At 40.3% G+C, this 18,224-nt stretch overlaps 1 non-coding gene across 1 annotated transcript; it reads right to left on the reverse strand.

Moving 5' to 3' along the window:
• Positions 1-9,392: 9,392 nt before the first annotated feature.
• Positions 9,393-9,499, reverse strand: LOC147292886 (small nucleolar RNA R71). Its single transcript, XR_015120948.1, has one exon. It is a non-coding gene; the product is annotated as a small nucleolar RNA R71 (small nucleolar RNA).
• Between the last annotated feature and the right edge of the window lie 8,725 nt (positions 9,500-18,224).

Raw genomic sequence — 18,224 nt, forward strand, 5'->3', positions numbered from 1 at the left:
GTTTAGCTAGCCCTAGCTGAAGCCGCAAGCAACTAGGAAAGGGAAACCCTAGCAGCCGCAAGCTTTATGCTCCTTGCCTCTCAAGGAATGCTCTTCTATTTAAACCCCCTTCATTCAGAACCCTAGGACACTTTTTGATCACTTTTTGCACCTACACACTCCAGCCGAAATTCCCTTCTCTTCTCCTAGTTTTATTTTTCTGTTTTAGGTTTTTAGTTTCAGCTTTTATTTCTTGTAAGGGGAGCCGAATTCAGAGAGAGACTTAGAGAGAGAGGGTGGCGTGACAAGTGAGAGAGAGAAGGACCAGCCTGCTGCCGCAAGCCATAGCTCACCTTGCCTTGAGTTCCTCCTGCTTGCTAGGTGCCTCCTTCTTCCTCTCTCCTTGCCGCAGCCCCCATGTGTTTGCACCTCTGATTTTTGCTTTCTTTTTCCTTCTAGTTTTTATTTTAATTGTTGGATTATGCTTCTGAATATTTTTAATTAAGTTTCTGATTTTATTTAGTTATCTCTTTATTTCTTTTAATTCATGTTGCTGAGTTCAATTCGTTTATGCTTTTAATTTCCTTAAGTTTGCGTTTCTGATTTCCTTTAGCAAGCATGAATTGGGACTTTGTGTATTTATTAGTTTCTGTTTTGTTTTATTTAATTTAATTATGTAGGTTAGTTATTCTATCTTGCATGTTAGTCGTAGGTCGATTAATGGATTTGCATGTTCTAACAAATCGTTTATCCGTCTCTTGGTCTGTTAGTTTGATGTTTGCGCATATTAAATTTCCACTATCTATTAGAACCCCCGTCACTAGTTGTTTGCATCCTTTGACTGGCCACCTTAGGGTAATTGCATCTAGTTTATCTGTTAGGTTTAGCTGTGAAATAGTCAAAGACACTAAACCACAAGTAACAAGGGAATAAGGGATTATTCTTGGTAGTGGGGTTGGGCGACCTCTATAAGGAAATAGTCAAAGCTTATATGTTGTGCATGTTTGACGTTCTCATAAAACTTAATGACTCCTGCATGGGTAACAGCTGCCTTAGCTTGAACTAGGGAACATGTAGGTTAACTGGCTAAGGAAGGCCCAAGAAGCTCTTAGTTTATGCATTAGGAGAACAATGGCGAGAAAGTAACTAGCCAAACCTTTTTAGCTGTCAAACTTTAATATGTTGTGTTCAAATTAACTGTCATTAGCCTTGGATGGTTATTGCATGCTTATCTGATTTGAAACCGAAAACTCAACATTGCAAGATAGAATAAAGCGTGTGTGTGTGTGTGGTGATGTGTGCGTGTGTTCCATCTTTTCAAAACCCCCCATTTAGTTATTCTAGTGATTAATTGCATTGATTTGTTGCTTATTAACCATTCCCTGTGGGATCGACCTCGTGCTTGTACGCTTTGCTACTGATGCGATTCGTGCACTTGCGAGTAAACTTAGAATGAGATAATTGTTTATTTTGTTCTAAGAAAACACAACTATGCAAACAACTATGCAGCCCATGTACATGTGTGAGTGAAACCCTAAAGGCCTATGCATAAGTCACTTAAGCAGAGCCAAGCCCATGCTGCACAGCCCAAGGATTCCTAACCCTAGCCTTGCCGCACCCTCCTATACCTTGCCTCACAAGGATTTCTCCCTCACCTCTATATATACATCCTATTCTCTCATAATTCAAGGTCCACATATTTTTACACTTTCAGAATTTCAATGAGAGAAAGAGAAGCTGAAAGCTAGACACAGAGAGAGAGTGATTGGTGTTGTATGTTTTCCTAGAGCAATTATATTAAACCTTTTTCACAACTCTAGGTTAACTTGCAAGTGCACGAATCGCGGAGTATCAAAGCTTGCAAATACGTGGTCGATCCCACAGGGAATTGTACTAGTGTAATGATTACTAACTGATGAGTGTGCATTTTGCATCACTTTATGATACTAATTCCTTAACCTAGAGTGTTAGAACTCGATATTTTGTGTTTCTTGTCTTGTTTTTGTGTTTTCAAGTCAAATGAAGCAGAAATGAGAAAAAGAAGCGAATGGAGCCATTTTGGGACATTTCCTGGTCAAACCAGGAAAACGAGTGAAATCCTGGTCAAACCAGGAAAAGTGCAGAAATCCTAGTCAAATGAGGATTCCTAGTCACACTAGGAAACATCAAGTCCACAACCATCATTGCGGAGCCAGAAATGTGAAATCCTGATTCGAACAGGAAATCCTGATTGAACTAGGAAACCTAAGCCAATTAGGAAAGGAGTCCTAGTGACACTAGGAGACCCCAGGGGCAATATGGTCATTACGAGAAGTCGAAATGGATAAGGAATCTCTCATTTTCAAGGAATCCTAGTTGCACCAGGAAATGTTGGTCAAGGTTCCAGAAGCTTCCAGAAGGTGGTGGACATCCATGGAAATGAATGGAGGGAAGAAATGAATTTGAATTCAAATGAAAATGATGGGCAAAATGGGAAGTCAAAAGTGGAGGGCCCATGGGCCCTAGGGATGCCGAACCAAGATGGGCCATGCATGCACATTCATGGGCCCAAACCCTAGCAGCCCAAAGATCATGCGCAAGCCCAAGATGCAAGCCCAAGATGCAAGCCCAAGGTGGAAGCCCACGGAGTGAAACCCTAGCCCATCTTGTGCAAGCCACTTCAGCCCAACACATGTGAGCCCAAAGCACATCAAGGTCCAAGACCAGCAGCCCATGCGCAAGGGAGGGGGGCCTAGCTGACTTGCATGCGCCACTTAAGCCCAAGAGGACCAAGCCATGCCGCAAGCCCACATGCCCTAACCCTAGCTGATGCCGCAAGCAACAAGGAGAAGGAAACCTAGCAGCCGCAAGTTTTCTCTTCCTTGCCTCTCAAGGAATGCTTCTCTATATATATCCCCTTCATTCAGAACCCTAGAGATCACTTTTTTTCACCTCCTACTCCAGCCGAAATTCCTTTTTGTTCTCTAGTTTTATTTTTACTGATTCTAATTAGTTTAAAGCTTTGGTTATATTTAATGCATGGTTCAATATAGTTTAATTTTGTGTTTCTGATTTTCTTTAGCAAGCATGAATTGGGACTTTGTTTATTTGTTAGTTTCTGTTTTTATTTATTTTATTTAATTATGTAGGTTAGTTATTCTATCTTGCATGTTAGTTGTAGGTTGATTAATGGATTTGCATGTTCTAAAAAATCGTTTATCCGTCTCTTGGTCTGTTAGTTTGATGTTTGCATGTATTAAATTTCCACTATCTATTAGAACCCCCGTCACTAGTTGTTTGCATCCTTTGACTGGCCACCTTAGGGTAATTGCATCTAGTTTATCTGTTAGGTTTAGCTGTGAAATAGTCAAAGACACTAAACCACAAGTAACAAGGGAATAAGGGATTATTCTTGGTAGTGGGGTTGGGCGACCTATATAAGGAAATAGTCAAAGCTTATATGTTGTGCATGTTTGACGTTCTCATAAAACTTAATGACTCCTGCATGGGTAACAGCTGCCTTAGCTTGAACTAGGGAACATGTAGGTTAACTGGCTAAGGAAGGCCCAAGAAGCTCTTAGTTTGTGCATTAGGAGAACAATGGCGAGAAAGTAACTAGCCAAACCTTTTTAGCTGTCAAACTTTAATATGTTGTGTTCAAATTAACTGTCATTAGCCTTGGATGGTTATTGCATGCTTATCTGATTTGAAACTGAAAACTTAACATTGCAAGATAGAATAAAGTGTGTGTGCGTGTGGTGGTGTGTGCGTGTGTTCCATCTTTTCAAAACCCCCCATTTAGTTATTCTAGTGATTAATTGCATTGGTTTTTTGCTTATTAACCATTCCTTGTGGGATCGACCTCGTGCTTGTACGCTTTGCTACTGATGCGATTCGTGCACTTGCGAGTAAACTTAGAATGAGGTAATTGCTTATTTTATTCTAAGAAAACACAATCAACACTAACTCAATTAAATTCAATTAAATCTACTCTAAATAAATCTACTCTAAATCACATTCGCAATGGAGGGTTTTTGAGACTAGAATAAACTAACAAATAAATAACAAAACTTTAAAATAACAAACTGAATTAATTTAGATAAGATAATGGTAAAGAAACACTAGGGGTCAGAATCCACCACTAGCATACCATTCACCATACTATGGATACTAACAATCAATATGCAAACATGTCAACAAAGTTCGTCTACTAAAAGGTTTGGCTAGTTACTTTTAGCAATTACTGTCCTTACTGTGCATAACTAAGAGCTTCTTAGGCCTCCCTTAGCCAGTTAACTTACATGTTTTCTAAGCGTACTTAAGGCAATTGTTATCCATGCAAGAGTCATTACAATTTGTGAGAGTGACAAAACATATAGAGCATAGACCCATCCGGATTGTAACCTATGATCATCTATAATCCCTTTTCTCATGAATATTATCATAGGATATCCACTTGTTGTCTATTGAAACTATCATCCTTTTGAGCTTGTTTAGTTCCACAACATAAATTTAAATGCATGCAACCTAAGGTGATCAGTCAAAGATGCGAAACAAATAGAGTCAATTTAAACAGAGATCCAAGATTTGTCAACATGTAAACAATTGAAAACTCAATAATCCATAGTAAAAGTAATTAGCATCACTAGGGCTTCATCCTAGCCCTAGCCAAATATTTAGCTACACATAATTGAATTCATAAATAAATATAACATAATTAAAACTAGGAAAATAGAGAGGAAGAGAAGAGAGATCAAGCCACAGCAATGGGATGGAGGTGGCTCCACCCTTGGACTCAACGGCAAGGTTGCTAGGTAACATGGCAAGGTGGCAGCACAAGGTGGTGGCGTCGGCTTGACAGCAAGGTGGTGATGGAGTAGTTATTGATAGTTTTCTTACAACCAAATAAACATGCATCTCATTCTAAGTATAATCGCAAGTGCACGAATCGCATCAGTAGCAAAGCGTACAAGCACGAGGTCGATCCCACAGGGAATGGTTAATAAACAACAAATTAATTCAATTAATCAAAATAATAACTAACTGGGGGGTTTTAGAAAGATGGAAACACACGCACACATCACCACACGCACGCACCCATTATCCTATCTTGCAATGTTAAGTTTTCAGTTTCAAATCAGATATGCATACTCTAACCATCCAAGGCTAATGACAAATCAATTCAAACACAATGTATAAAAGTTTGACTGCTAAAAAGATTTGGCTAGTTACTTTCTCGCAATTGTTCTCCTAAGGCATATATTAAGAGCTTCTTAGGCCTCCCCTAATCAATTAACTTACATGTTCCCTAAGCGGACTTAAGGCAACTGTTATTCATGCAAGAGTCATTAAGATCTATGAGAACGTCAAACATGCACAACATATCAGCTTTGACTATTTCCTTATAGAGGTCGCACAAAACCATTACCAAGAATAATCCCTTATTTCTTGTGATTTAGTGTCTTTGACTATTTCACAGCCAAACCTAACAAATAAACTACATGCAATTATCCTAAAGTGTCTAGTCAAAGGACGCAAACAACTATTGACATATTCAATCAGATAATGAGAATTAAATACATGCAAACATCAAATTAATTCATCAAGAGACGGATAAACAATTTGTTAAAGTATGACATCTCTGAAAATCAACCTACGACTAACATGCAAGATAAAATAATAAACTACATAATTAAAACATAAAAAGAAATCTGAATTACATAAACAAAATCCCAATCCATAATTAAATTAAATTCAGAAACACAAAACTAAAATAAAAGAAGAATTCTAGACGAAAAATTAAAGAACATCAAAGAGGGGGCTGCGACAAGAAGAGGAAAAGAAGGGAACCTCACACAAGCAGGTGGCTCATGGCTAGGGTGAGCTAGGGCTTGCGGCAAAGGCACCTATTTTCTCTTGCTGTCACGCCAACCTCTCTCTCTCTCTGATTTCGGCCTCCCTCTCTCTGAAAATTCTAAATGTGTAAAAATAATGGAACCCTAAATAATGAGAGAATAGGATATATTTATAGAGGTGAGGGAAAAATCCTTGTGAAGCAAGGCTTAGGATTTGATGCAGCAGCTAGGGTTTGGGGAAGCATGGGCTTGCGGCAAGGCTTGTGCAATGGGCTTAAGTGACTCACGCCTAGGCCCCTAGGGTTTCCTTGCTTCATGCGCATGGGCTGCCACCTTGGGTCTTGTCGCATTGGGCTTGGGCTGCTAGGGTTAGGTGCATGCATGCATGGGCTGCCTCCTTACATTTGACTTTCACATGGGCCCATGGCCCATTTGACTTGATGACATGTCATAGTTGACCTTTGACCATTGACTTTGACTTCCCATTTCGCCCCTCATTTCTCCTTGGATTCGAATTCATTTCTTCCCTCCATTTGATTCCATGGATGTCCACCACCTTCTAGAAGCTTCTGGAACCTTGACTTGATAGAGTTGACTTTGACCAACCTTACCTAGTCCAACTAGGATTTCTTGTAAATGAAAGATTCCTTATCCATTTTGACTCCTCGTAATGACCATATTGCCCCTGGAGTCTCCTAGTGTCATTAGGACTCATTTCCATAGTAGGGTTAGGTTTCCTAGTTCAACCAGGAATTCCTGTTCCAATTAGGATTTCTCATTTTTGGCTCGACAATGATGGTTCTGGACTTGATGTTTCCTAGTGTGACTAGGAATCCTCATTTGACTAGGATTTCTGCTCTTTTCTTGGTTCGACCAGGAATTGACCCATTTTCCTAGTTTGACCAGGAAATGTCCCAAAACGGCTCAATTTGCTCCTTTTCCCTATTTTTGCTTCATTTGACCTGAAAACACAAAAACACGACAAGAAGCACAAAATATCAAGTTCTAACACTCTGGGTTAAGGAATTAGTATCATAAAGTGATGCAAAATGCCCTCATCATCAACTCTATCAAGTCAAGGTTCCAAAAGCTTCTAGAAGGTGGTGGACATCCAAGGAATCAAATGGAGGGAAGAATGAATTCGAATCCAAAGGGAAATGAAGGGCGAAATGGGAAGTCAAAGTCAATGGTCAAGGGTCAACTATGACATGTCATCAAGTCGAATAGGCCATGGGCCTATTGAATACCGAAATCAGAAGGTAGCAGCCCATGCATGCATGCGCCAAGCCTAGCAGCGCAAAGCCCATCACGCCAAGACCCATGTGGCAGCCCATGCACATGTATGACTAAAACCCTAGAGGACCTTGCGCAAGCCACTTAAGCCCAAGAAGCAAGCCCATGCCTCAACCCCTTAGGTTTCCTAACCCTAGCTGCCGCACACCCTAAAGCCTTGCCTCACAAGGATTTCTCTCTCACCTCTATATATACATCCTATTCTCTCATAATTTAGAGTTCCAATATTTTGCACTTTTCAGAATTTCAGAGAGAGAGAGGCCGAAAGTTAGAGAGAGAAGGAGTGATTGAGTGGCGTGACAAGCTAGAGAGAGAAGGAGTTCAGCCTTGCCGCAAACCCTAGCCCACCTTGCCGTGGGTTGCTCCAGCTTGCTAGGTGTCTCCTTCAGCCCCTCTTCTTGCCACAGCCACCCAGTGATGTTTCTCTTGGTTTTTAATTTTCTGTTTGTCTAGAATTCTTAATTTCTTTTAGTTTGTGTTTCTGATTTGATTTTAGTTATGGATTGAGATTTTATTTATATTATTCAGATTTCCTTTTATATTTTAATTATGTAGTTTATTATTTTATCTTGCATGTTAGTTGTAGGTTGATTTTCAGAGATGCCATGCTTTAACAAATCGTTTATCCGTCTCTTGATGAATTAATTTGATGTTTGCATGTATCTAATTCTCATTATCTGATTGAATCCGTCACTAGTTGTTTGCGTCCTTTGACTGGCCACCTTAGGATAATTGCATCTAGTTTATTTGTTAGGTTTAGCTGTGGACTTATCAAAGACACTAAATCACAAGTAACAAGGGAATAAGGGATTATTCTTGGTAATGGTTTTGTAGGACCTCTATAAGGAAATAATCAAACCTTGTACGTTGTGCATGTTTGACGTTCTCATAGATCTTAATGACTCTTGCATGGATAACAGTTGCCTTAAGTCCGCTTAGGGAACATGTAAGTTAACTGATTAGGGGAGGCCTAAGAAGCTCTTAATATATGCCTTAGGAGAACAATTGCGAGAAAGTAACTAATCAAACCTTTTTAGCAGTCAAACTTTGATACATTGTGTTAATTGATTTGTCATTAGCCTTGGATGGTTAGAGTATGTATATCTGATTTGATGGCTGAAAACTTAACATTGCAAGATAGGATAATGGGTGTGTGCGTGTGGTGTGGTGTGCGTATGTTTCCATCTTTCTTAAACCCCCTGTTTAGTTATTTTAATGATTAATGGAAATGATTTGTTGTTTATTAACCATTCCTTGTGGGATCGACCTCGTGCTTGTACGCTTTGCAACTGATGCGATTCGTGCACTTGCGAGTATACTTAGAATGAGATATGTTTTTATTTTGTTCTAAGAAAACAATCAACACTTTATGATACTAATTCCTTAACTCAGAGTGTTAGAACTCGATATTTTGTGTTTGTTGTCTTGTTTTTGTGTTTTCAAGTCAAATGAAGCATAAATAGGAAAAAGGAGCAAATGGTGCCGTTTTGAGACATTTCCTGGTCAAACTAGGAAAATGGGTCAATTCCTGGTCAAACCAAGAAAAGAGCAGAAATCCTAGTCAAATGACAATTCCTAGTCACAAGAGAAAACAATCAACAAGTTTTTGGCGCTGTTGCTGGGGAATGGTGTCCAATATCAATAAATTGATTTAATTAGTCATTAGAATTAGGTTATATTAGTTAGTTTTTATTTTTGGTTTGTTTTTAGTTTTTATTAAATGTTATGCCTTTATAAGCATTCTTTCTATTGATTTTGTGTTTGCGCTTGATTAGGTGTTATTTTATGAACCATGAAGTTATTGCAAGGCTAAAAGAGGCTCATAGACTAAGCGTTAGGAACTTTACACATCAGCTCTCTACCAGTACATCTGATTCGAGTAGTGAGGATATTGGGAGTGTCGAAATGGCTGAAGCAAATGAGAATGTGCCGCAGCCCTTGAGTCACTTTTCAGCACCCTCGCTGCCCACACAACCGTCTTGCATCCGTTATGCGATAATAGCCACCGGTTTCAAGATCAAGAGTGGTCAAATCCACTTGTTGCCGAGTTATGATGGTTTGAATGGAGAGGATCCGATCCACTTCCTAAAGGAATTTTCTGGGGTATGTGAAGCCGCATAATTGAGGGGTTTGAACGCTGATCAGTATCATTTGAGGATGTTCCCTTTTGCGCTCAAAGACAAGGCAAAGAGATGGTTGTATTCGTTGTCTAGTGGTTCCGTTTCGACTTGGGAAGATCTTTTAAACAAGTTCCTGAACAAGTTCTATTCAATTCCCAAGATCAATTCGATTAGAAAGGAGATACTTGGATTTGTGCAGAAAGCCGATGAGCCATTCCATGAGACTTGGGACAAATTCAATGAGTTGTTTACTAGCTGCCCGCACCACAACTTATCCCCTTGGTATGTGATTTGTTGTTTTCGTCAAGGACTATTGGAGAGGGATCAAGCTAAGATGGATTCGGCATGTGGTGGTGCATTCATGTCTAAGACTGAAGATGAGGCTATAGAGTTGTTTGAGTCACTTTCTTTGAGTGCTCAACAGTGGGATTCTGATCGTTCAAGAAGAGGATCAAAGAGAGGGTTATATGAGGTAGCAGACGTGCCTAACACCATGGTGGGACAGATTGCTGAAATCAAGACTATGGTGCAGAAGCTGTCATTGGCTCAAGAGAAGTTGATGGGTGTGGAAGCACAAGGGAATGACATCGAGCAAGTGAATCAGGTTGGGTGCTATCCTAGGGTGCCATACGATCATTATTTCAACACTTAAAACCCTGGATGGAAGAACAACTCCAATTTTAGGTGGAGCAACAATAATGGACAGCAAGCTAGTGGGAGCAACAACAAGCCCTATGTGCACCCTAATGCCGAGAGGTCTGGCTTGGAGGAGAAGATCGCTCAGATTGCTCAAAGCACCACTTCCCTAGCTTAGAGCACCAATGCCTTCATGAACCGAATCGAGCAGCAGATGCAAGCTAACTCGAAGGCTATTGTGAATTTGGAGAGTCAAATGGGTCAGATTGCTACTACATTGGGTCAAAGAGAGAAGGGGAAGTTGCCTAGTCAGCCCGTCGTCAACCCAAAGAATGAGGAGCATGTGAATGCTATACTGAAGACAACTCCAAGAAAGAGGGTGAGAGTAATCAAGACTAAAGAGGTGATTGAGATCATGGATAGTGAGGAAGAGGAGGATCCGATCATGACTGAAGAATACATGGATATGCGTGTGATTCCACTTATTCCGGACATCAATGTCACCAAGTTTCCAGCAACCATGAGGGAATTGAAGTCAATTGAGAAGAAGGTTGAAGAGCAAGGGCATTGTCACAACGTTCCTAGGGAGATTTGTGGCTATCTCTTTGCAAGTTATCCGATCAAGAAAAGAGATCCGAGCTCGTTGGTCATACCTTGCAGCATAGGGGAGTATCAGATTGAGAGAGCCTTAATTGACAATGGCTCAGCTATCAATGTTTTGGTACAATTTAGACCAAATTGGACCAAGTACGTACCAAAATGACGTTTTGGTACAATTTTAAAGAAATTGGACCAAGTACGTACCAAAATGACGTTTCTCTGTGTTCTTAACACCAAATGTGGTTCAATAGATCTAGAACGCTAATCCTAACATGAGAAAGTGTTTCCCCATGTCTTTCTTGCCTACCGGTCACGTTTGGGTGCCATTTGGACGAAATGGGATCAAGTATGCACTGTAATGACGTTTCGGTGCGTTCTTAACACCAAATGTGGTTCAATAAATCCAGAACACAAATCCAAACATGAAAAAGTATTTCCTTGATGAGTGTTCATTTTACGCTATTTTATGTTACTAACTCCCTAACCTAGAGTCTTAGAACTCCATACTTTGGTGTCTGTTATCTTGTTTTTGTGTTTTTAGGTCAAATGAAGCAAAAATAGGAAATAGGAGCAAATGGAGCCGTTTTGGGACATTTCCTAGTCAAACTAGGAAAGGAGCAGAAATCATAGTCAAATGAGGATTCCTAGTCGTACAAGGAAACATCAAGCCTAGAACCATCATTGTCAAGCCAAAAATGAGAAATCCTAATTGAAGCAGGAATTCCTGGTTGAACTTGGAAACCTAACCCTACTGGAAAAATGAGTCCTAATGAGACTAGGAATCACTAGGGGTAATATGGTCATTATGAGAAGTTGAAATTGATAAGGAATCCTAGTGCGGCTAAGAAAGGTTGGTCAAAGTCAACTCAATCAAATCAAGGTTCCAGAAGCTTCTAGAAGGTATTGGACATCCATGGAATCAAATGGGATGAAGAAATGAATTCGAATCCAAGAGGGAGAGAGCGGCGAAATTGGAAGTCAAAGTCAACGGTCAAGGGTCAACTATGTCATGTTATGAAGACAATTGGGCTTTGGGCCTAGGTGAAGTCGAAAGGAGAAGGATGGTGAGGTGGCAGCCCAATACATCATTTGCATGCTTACAGCCCATCACGCCAAAACCCATTCAGCCATCACGCCAACACTAGAGCCCATTTCATGTGCCAAGCCCATGCAGCCATGCATCCCATCACACCACTTGCAGCCCATTCCAAGAAGCCATGCACCAACCCTAGAGCCCAAGTCATGCAGCCCACATATGTACGAAAACCCAAGGAAACCCTAGCCCATCACGCCTACAAGGAGGGAGCCCAAGTCGACACTCAAGGAACCCAAAGAGGAAGCCCATGCGCCTATTCCTTGCCCTATAAGACTTTCCTTATTCTGAAATCCTAATTTGGAAGGAAGATATTTTGAAGATTCAGTCAAAGATCACAAGGAATTCTAGCTGAAAAAGAAGTCAAAACCTTGGAAAATAGAGCACCAATTTCAACAGCAATTCTGTAATTCTCCAGAATGAATCAGGTAGCATGCCATATATGGTTGGAAAGATACGGATGTTAGCTTCGTAGGGAATTTTACGGATTTCGATTCCGAGTTTTCTAGCTCAAGATATGGTCATTTTAGTGAAGGTGGCGCAGTAGTTCCGCGAACTGAAAAGAAGTTACGCCCAAAAAGAGCCCAAATCAGCCCAAGGCCCACTTTTGGCCGAAAATCAGAAGTCTTAAGGAGTAAGGAATGCACTTATCCCACATTGGAAAATCAACAAAACCTCCCTCACACTACCTATATAAATATATGTCATTCTCTCACAATTCACAAGAATTCATTAGGTCACAAAATTAAGAAAAGAGAGAGCAGCCGAATAGAGTGAGAGAGAGAGTGAGAGGGTGGCGCCACTTGAGGGAGAATGAGAGACCATGTGCCGAAGCCCTAGCTCTCCATGCCGTGAGCCTCCTTGCTACTATGTCTCTCCTCTTCTTCTCTCTTGTGCCGCTGCCACCCTCTTGTGTTGTTCTTTGTTTTTCTTTTGGAATTCTAGTATTTAATTAGTTTTGTTTAGTTAGTTTGATTCTCAACATGGATTGAGATTTTATTTATATATTTCAGTTTTGTTTCTTTATTTTTCTTATGTAGTTTATTATATTCTTGCATATTAGTTGTAGATTGATTATTGAATATGCCATGCTTTAACAACTCATTTATCCGTCTCATGATGAATTAATTTGATGTTTACATATATCAAATTCTCATTATCTATTTGAATCCGTTCACTAGTTGTATGCACTCTTTGACAGATCACCTTAGGGTAATTGCATCTAGTTTATTTGTTAGGTTTAGCTGTGAAATAGTCAAAGACACTAAATCACAAGTAACAAGGGAATAAGGGATTATTCTTGGTAATGGTTTCGTAGGACCTTGTTGAATATTTTCTTAGAACAAAATAAACATCTATTTCATTCCAAGTATACTCGCAAGTGCACGAATCGCATCAGTAGCAAAGCGTACAAGCACGAGGTCGATTCCACAGGGAATGATTAATAAACAACAAATCAATGCAATTAATCACTAGAATAACTAAATGGGGGGTTTTGAAATATGGAAACACACACACACATTACCACACGCACACACCCTTTATTCTATCTTGCAATGTTAAGTTTTCAGTTTCAAATCAGATAAGCATGCAATAACCATCCAAGGCTAATGACAGTTAATTTGAACACAACATATTAAAGTTTGACTGCTAAAAAGGTTTGGCTAGTTACTTTCTCGCAATTGTTCTCCTAATGCATAAATTAAGAGCTTCTTGGGCCTTTCTTAGCCAGTTAACCTACATGCTCCCTAGTTCAAGCTAAGGCAGCTGTTACCCATGCAGGAGTCATTAAGATTTATGAGAACGTCAAACATGCACAACATATAAGTTTTGACTATTTCTTTATAGAGGTCGCCCCACCCCACTACCAAGAATAATCCCTTATTCTCTTGTTACTTGTGGTTTAGTGTCTTTGACTATTTCACAGCTAAACCTAACAATTAAACTAGATGCAATTACCCTAAGGTGGCCAGTCAAAGGATGTAAACAACTAGTGACGGGTTCAAATAGATAGTGGAAATTTAATACATGCAAAAATGAAACTAACAGACCAAGAGACGGATAAACGATTTGTTAGAACATGCAAATCCATTAATCAACCTACAACTAACATGCAAGATAGAATAAATAACTACATAATTAAATTAAACAAATGAAAACAGCAACAATAAACAAAATTCCAATTCATGCTTAACAATGAAATCAGAAACGCAAACTAACTAAATTAAAATGCATAAACTAACTAAAATCAGAACCATGCATTAAATAAAATCAGAATTATAAACTAATTAATTTCAGAAGCATAAATTAACATGAAATTAGAATTCTAGAAGGAAAAAGAAAACAAAACCAAGGAATCAAACACAAGGGGGCTGCAGCAAGGAGAGAGGAAGAAGGAGGCACCTCGCAAGCAGAAGGAACTCACGGCAAGGTGAGCTAGGGCTTGCGGCAAGGGTTGGTTCCTTCTCTCTCTCACTTGTCACGCCACCCTCTCTCTCTAACTCACTCAATTCGGCTCCCTCTCTCACTCTAACTTTCTGAAATAAAAACCTAAAAACTGAAAATAAAACTAGGAGGCAAGAAAATTCGGTCCCTAGGGTTCTGAATTGATGGGATATATATAGAGGTCAAATCCTTGAGAGACAATAATAGGACTTGCGGAACAACTAGGGTTTCCTCTTCCTTGTGGGCTTGCGGCAAAGGCATGGGGCGCATGCAAGTCAGCTAGGGCTTCCCTCCTTGGGCATGGGCTGCTGGTCTTGGGCTTTGATGGTGCATTGGGCTCACATGTGTTGGACTGAAGTGACTTGCACAAGATGGGCTAGGGTTTCACTTCATGGGCTTCCACCTTGGGCTTGTTGGGCTGCTAGGGTTTGCATGGCATGCATGCGCATGCATGGGCTGCCACCTTGGACCTTGCGCATGGGCTTGGGCTGCTAGGGTTTGGCGCATGCACGTGCATGCATGGCCCATCTTGAGTTCGGCATCCCTTAGGCCCATGGCCCATTTGACTTGTTGACTTCCATCTTTGACCCTTGACCATTGGCTTTTGACTTCCCATTTTGCCCCTCATTTCCATTTGAATTCAAATTCATTTCTTCCCTCTATTCATTTCCATGGATGTCCACCACCGTCTAGAAGCTTCTGGAACCTTGACTTTGTAGAGTTGACTTTGACCAACATTTCCTAGTGCAACTAGGATTCCTTGAAAATGAAGGATTCCTTATCCATTTCGACTTCTCGTAATGACATTATTGCCTTTGGGGTCTCCTAGTGTCATTAGGACTTATTTCCCTAGTTGGGTTAGGTTTCCTAGTTCAACCAGGATTTCCTGTTTCAATCAGAATTTCTCATTTCTGGCTCCGCAATGATGGTTCTGGACTTGATGTTTCCTAGTGTGACTAGGAATCCTCATTTGACTAGGATTTCTGCACTTTTCCTGGTTTGACCAGGATTTCACTCGTTTTCCTAGTTTGACTAGGAAATGTCCCAAAATGGCTCCATTTGCTTCTTTTTCTCATTTCTGCTTCATTTGACCTGAAAACACAAAAACAAGAAAAGAAACACAAAATATCGAGTTCTAACACTCTAGGTTAAGGAATTAGTATCATAAAGTGATGCAAAATGCACACTCATCACACCCCCAAACTTAGATTTTGCTAGTCCTCGAGCAAATAAAGGAAAGAAAAGACTCAAGACCGACTCTAACATCCCAACAACTGAATTCATGCGCACAACCATTAATCACATAGGAAAACAAGGCATATAAATTGCATTCTCCAAATTCTAATAACATTTCAAATAACATACCTCGCTCCTTTATTGTCATATAAGCCATCCTTGACACAAATCCAAGTGTTAGACAAACAAAACTAAACCAATATATACATAATAGATTCAACTCCAATCCTCACTATGGCATACTCTCGATGATAAACACTCAGGAATTGGGCTGATATGTGCACTCAAAGGTGTATGTGAGAGAAAATCTGTAACTAAAGTAATTAGCTCACATATGTATATGAAATAAAGGCACATTATAGAAAGAAATACTGATCTCATGGAAGGAATCCAAATGCTTGAAGTAGAATCAATAACCATAGGCTCTATTCTGAAATAGACTTCACATAAGTATAATACACACCTCTTGAGATCAGTTAGGGCTTTAATAGGGTTATAATGAAGGCTTAGGCTGGGATAAGGTATTGAAATGAAACGGAAACACAAAGGCTAAATCCATGGAATGACAAATGCCTTTCCCCCCACACTTAAATGATACATTGCCCTCAATGTATATGAAATAAATGCATAAATGATCAAATTAAGCGAAACAGGAAATTGCAACTATCCAAAATCAAATAAACACATCAAAATGAAAAATTGTCTTATGAAGCGAAATAAGGAAACTGTTTACTTGCATACACAAGCGTGGACACTCCAAGGGTAGGCGCGGCCTCCTTGGTCCTCAACGACTCCTCCTCGATTATTCGAAACAAAAACTTGGGTTGCCTCCCAATCAGCGCTTGTTTTTCTGTCTTCAGCCTGACATTGGTTCTCCTTTACTTGCGTCCTTTCCTTTTCTTCTTGCCACTGCTACTCTCGGCACTCCCTAAGAACGAACTGAAGAAGCTCTCCAACTCTGACTTCTCATCTCCGTAAAAAGTGATCTCCTCGCTCTGCTGAGGCTCAGAAATGAGACAATACACCTCTTGCTTGGCGTTGTGACGAATCTTCATAACACACTCTATTGCTTTGTACTTCATGTTAGAGGTGCACAAAAATGGTCTCCCAAGAAGAATAGAAACTTTACCAGGAAGTCTCGGCACATCTAGCACTATAAAATCAGAGGGCATACCAAGGGCTTTCTCGACTGAAGAGTTGGCGAAGCGAATGTTCGAATCAAACGGATGCAAATCAGCTTCCACAAATCCAAGCCTCTTGAACACCACCAGCGGCATGACATTAATAGCTGAACCATTGTCAATTAAGGCATTGGCAATCTCATACTCTCCTATGCTGCACGGTATGACCAATGAGCCCGGATCTCTCTTCTTGCTCTTGATGAGTGTTCATTTTACGCTATTTTATGATACTAACTCCCTAACCTAGAGTGTTAGAACTCGATTCTTTTGTGTCTGTTGTCTTGTTTTTGTGTCTTTAGGTCGAATGAAGCATAAATAGGAAATAGGAGCAAATGGAGCCGTTTTGGGACATTTCCTGGTCAAACTAGGAAAATGGGTCAATTCCTGGTCGAACCAGGAAAAGAGCTGAAATCCTAGTCAAATGAGGATTCCTAGTCACACTAGGAAACATCAAGTCCAGAACCATCATTGTCGAGCCAGAAATGAGAAATCCTGATTGGAACAGGAATTCCTGGTTGAACTAGGAAACCTAACCTACTAGGGAAATGAGTCCTAATGACAGTAGGAGACTCCAGGGGCAATATGGTCATTACGCGAAGTCAAAATGCATAAGGAATATTTCATTTACAAGAAATCCTAGTTGGACTAGGAAAGGTTAGTCAAAGTCAACTCAATCAAGTCAAGGTTCCAGATGCTTCTAGAAGGTGGTGGACATCCATGTAATCAAATGGAGGGAAGAAATGAATTCGAATCCAAGAGGGAGAGAGGGGTAAAATTGGAAGTCAAAGTCAATGGTCAAGGGTCAACCATATCATGTCATGAAGTCAATTGGGCTTTGGGCCTAGGTGAAATCGAAATCCACAAGAATGGTGAGGTGGCAGCCCAACACATTATTTGCATGCTTGCACCCCATTCAGCCCAAGTCATACAGCCATGCGCAAGCCATGCATCCCTAAAGCCCATCACGCCACTTGCTTGTTGCAGCCAACCCATGTTCTTTTAAAGGAAACCCTAGCCCATCACGCCTACAAAGAGAAAGCCCAAGGAATCCTAGCTGAAAAAGAAGTCAAAACCCTGGAAAATAGAGCACCAATTTCGACAGCAATTCTGTAATTCTTCAGAACGAATCAGGTAGCATGCCATATATGGTTGGAAAGATACGAATGTTAGCTTCGTAGGGAATTTTACGGATTTCAATTCCGAGTTTTCTAGCTCAAGATATGGTCATTTTAGTGGAGGTAGCGCAGCAGTTCCGCGAGCTGAAAAGGGAGTTACGCCCAAAAAAAGCCCAAATCAGCCCAAGGCCCATGCTTGGTCGAAAATTATAAGTCTTGATGTGCAAGGAATGCACTTATCCCACGTTGAAGAGAAAGAGAAATCTCAGCCCCACTCTCCTCTATAAATACATCTTTATAACTCAAGGAGAGGGTTCTCCTTTCTGAAATTTCAGAAACCCTAGCCTAGTCTATCTCTCTTGTAGCTGCCAACACCCCTAGCCTCCTTTCTCTCTCTTTCTTTTCTCACGCAGCCTAGGAACCCTAGCAGCCCCCATTATTTCTCTTCCCTTGCCGCAGCCACCATCATCTTTCTTACTTTATTTTTCTGCTGAACTGAAGGAGGAGGAAGGAGTCAAGCCGCTGCCACCTTGTGCCGCCGCCGCTGCCACTGTCTAAGGATGTTCTCTTTGTGTTTCTTTTGAAATTCTAGTTTGTAATTGCTTTGTTTAATTAGTTTGCTTTCCAACATGGATTGAGAATTTATTTATATTATTATGATTTTCTTTTCTATTTTAATTATGTAGGATTAT

The sequence above is a fragment of the Dryas octopetala genome, chromosome 2 (genome assembly GCF_963921425.1).
Source record: "Dryas octopetala chromosome 2, drDryOcto1.1, whole genome shotgun sequence".
NCBI lineage: Eukaryota > Viridiplantae > Streptophyta > Magnoliopsida > Rosales > Rosaceae > Dryas > Dryas octopetala.